The sequence below is a fragment of the Spea bombifrons genome, chromosome 6 (genome assembly GCF_027358695.1).
Source record: "Spea bombifrons isolate aSpeBom1 chromosome 6, aSpeBom1.2.pri, whole genome shotgun sequence".
NCBI lineage: Eukaryota > Metazoa > Chordata > Amphibia > Anura > Pelobatidae > Spea > Spea bombifrons.
This window is the reverse complement of record NC_071092.1, coordinates 40085294-40089007: the sequence shown is the minus strand read 5'-3', so window position 1 is coordinate 40089007 and position 3714 is coordinate 40085294.

Below are 3714 nucleotides of genomic sequence, written 5' to 3'. Positions count from 1 at the left end.
ACATCTTATTGGTTGCCAAGACGATTGCACCACCTTTACCAGTAACAAGACCGTCGTAAAAGGTTTTTAGACCCGAGAGTTCTCTTCTTCTTTTCACCGAGGTGCCAGGGGACCAAAAAAGGTATAACCTTCAAATAAAGACTCCATCGCCCCTTGGACCAATATAATTACATATTTTACTGAACTAATTAACCGCATTGGCTTTTAATGTGGATACAGATTTCCGTTGTGTTTCACATGTGGATCAACGATCCTAATAATAAGACAAAAAATAACCATCAGCCTATGTAGTCTCTTTTTCCTGCCCCTATAGGATCTCAAAACCCTGCTTGGCCCTTGTCTCCAACGCTAACAATAGCTTTATATCTGTCTCTTCCATCACCAAATAAACAAAAACTTAGTTTTAAATAAAAACAATTTTAACCTGGGACCTATTGTATTTATTAAGACGTTTCTATCACAGCTACTCGTTTTTTTTTCCTCCGAGGTATTTATACGGCGATTCTTTAATTTTTCCTTAAGTTTCTGCAAACCATACACTAGTGAGGGCTGTTTGGACCAACAATGTGATCGCACCTTGCAGCGGTGTATCGTTTGCATTGGGTTCCTCACCCCACACACTATCACTCCTGCCGGGTCGCAGATTACTGTTGGCCACAAGGTGTGTGAATAGTGTAGGGTGTACAAACACAGTGTGTACAGTTAAGGTGTGTCGTGGAGGCAAAGTACAACCGAAACACAATCTATCAGTTTTGCAAAGTGAATCAGCCTTAACGATTACGTATGATCCACGTATCCTGCAAACGCGGACGGCTTGAGACTGAAAGGGGATGAAGCAGAGCCAGCCAGAAACACAGACTTCATTGATGTCATTTTATCGCACCCTGTGCCTCAGTCAGGGCTTCTGTGTAATTAGATTATAATTGAGTCTTTGGGTATCACGAAACAGCGAGAAACTAAATTCAGGCCAGGAAAAACATTTTATTTTAGGATACGCATTCTTATAAACATTTAGTTTACTGCAAACAGTAGCAGCTGAGGGCTTCGTCAGATTAACAAAGTAGCGGGGAACTCCCACCATATGCAAGTGTTCCAAATTTCAGAAGGCTTCTAGGTCATGAGGAGTAGCTTGAAAAAGAAGAGCTGTCGCCATGTCCTTATGTGAAACATAAGAGATAAAGTGAATATTAAGGGTTTAAAAAAAAAAAAAAAACTATACTAATATATAATGCATTATAAAAATATAGAAAATTGGCGGCTGTTCCTCTTTAATGAGAAATACAATTTCCTAGTTCCTCTAATTCTAAAGAATTGTGTGTGTGTGTGTTTAACATATAAAATGTGTAAAATAAAGTAACCATATAGAAAGACCGTTGCCAAAACCTTGCTAGAAAGATGAAAACCATTTATCCTTGGTTTGGTGGCTACGCCCCCCCACAATAGGTCTTCAAGAGGATATTCGCACTTATAGAAGTTTTAACATATTTAATAAAAGAAACCTCCAAAGAAGATAATAAACATGGAAAACGTATGCAACAGCTGTTTGTTACCATGGTACCGTGGACTTGTGTGCAATTACACTGCCCCCCAGTGGTCAAACTTACCACCAGATCACAGGGGAGAGACTAAGGCCTTAACGATCTAGTTTAACATTATGATTTCCTGCGTTATTTTTTATAAAACACAGGTTGGTTTGTTTTTTAGCAAATAAATACTTGGCAGAGGTTGTTTTTTTTTAGTCTGTAATTTTCCAAACAGTTAAACTTGTAGCGTTAGAAAGATTAAGGCAGCATACAGACATTTTTCACGCTCATGTTTTGTGGGTCTATTTAAAATAAATTCTTTCAATAGATTTTAGGAAATTGTGGAGAAAATACCGAGATGCTGTATATAAATGAAATTCAACCAAGCGATCTCAATCAGTTTAGACTTTATTAAGTACTTACATTTTATTTCCATAATTACAATGTCTAGCTGCAATGACACGTAAAAAATAGCTTTCATTAAATAAAAAACCTCCACCGTTCCCCACCATTTCTGCAGAAACCAGCGTGATCACTGAAACCAGCAGGACAGGAGGGAAGGCGTCAGATTAGTGGTTACAGGTAAAATTCCAGCACAGAACGCTGTACGTCAGTAGGATAAACATATCATAAAAGCCTATTAATTCCTGTATAAGGATATATACATATTTAATAATATTGGTCCACCGAGTATACGCAACAAGCATTTTGCATTAGAGAGGAAAGACAAACCCCCATCCCTTCAGATGCTTAGTTGTATAATGGTACAGAGTATGTTCAGAAACGTCCTGTAATATGAAGAAAAAACCCATATGTTCTCCCTACTGACGCAGAGCCGGCTTGTTCAGAATTTCTAGACACGGGAAACAATTCAAAGATGATGTAGGGGGCAAGAAACCAATTTAAAAGTTACATGTTATTAAGCATTTCTATAATTTAAATACGTATACTGTATACGTCTTGAGCAGAAAGATAGGGGGAAAACTAATAATGGCTTAGAGAAGCATGGACCTGAAATATCACCTATTCTTGATACACAATAAAAATAAAATATTACTAGATACCCGGCAATGCTCTCAGTTCTTCGCCACAACGAAGGGGCTAAGGTGCAAAGTTGTGCTATTTGGGTTTTACATAGTCGTCTGTCAACTATGATGTAAGCAAGTGGGTTATTACACGTTGGTTGTGATGGAAATTGTTGCGAATTATTAACTACATTGTATCTGCACAAACTGGACCTTACTCCACTGAGTCTCCACTTACTTTAGTAACTAAAACCCCTGGGGTACATTAAGCAGCGTCCATAAATGTTTCTAAAATGGTGTAGCCTCATAACCAAGTGGTCACCGCCCCGGTATAAATACAGATATGGACCATATAAGATTAGATATACATATACACACATCAGGATACATCAAGGCGTAATAGCATTGTATATACATATAGAACATTTGGGTATATTGCTGCATACATTTCTAACATGGATATATCTCTGCTCTCTGGCAACCTTGACAATCAGATACGCTCATTAAGAGACTTGATTAGATGTAGGATGCACTCTGATGAGAAGCGGGGCGAGCAGGGTTAATAAACCAACAGGTCGTCTACTGCGAGCGCTCCATGCTCTTGAGAAAATAAAACACATTAGAGCCTTAACTTAATATAGTTCTGGTTCACATCATCGAGTTTGGGTCATGCGGTTTCAAAGACTCCTAGAAGAGTTTTGGCACCAACAAAAGGCATTTGTAAAGAGGTAAAAGTGCATCAGTGATTGTGGGTTTGTAGACGAACGTTCGCACCCAACCACTGCTAGAGCCGAAGCGCCATCAGCCTCCAGATATGAAGGTAATGTGTACAAAAAGGCACAAGGTCTGAGAGAATTGTTGAAAGGATAACACATGATTGGAAATGAAGCAATGAGAAAACTAAGCTGCATATTGGGAAGCACATGAGTGCGAATACGGTGAACGTGTCCGGCGGGACAGCCATAGGGTTAGAGAAACATCACATCTGGCGTGCCCTGCTCAGAATTAAATCCCCTTAACCCTTACTGCACGGCTGGTGGAAGCAATCCTTCCCCATCACAGCCTCATCTATCAGTGCTTACTGCTAGAAGATTAAAAAGAAATAGAATCTCGGTAAAGCAAACTTATATTACAAGAAAACTTGTCTTTAAAAGGCATGACTTCCT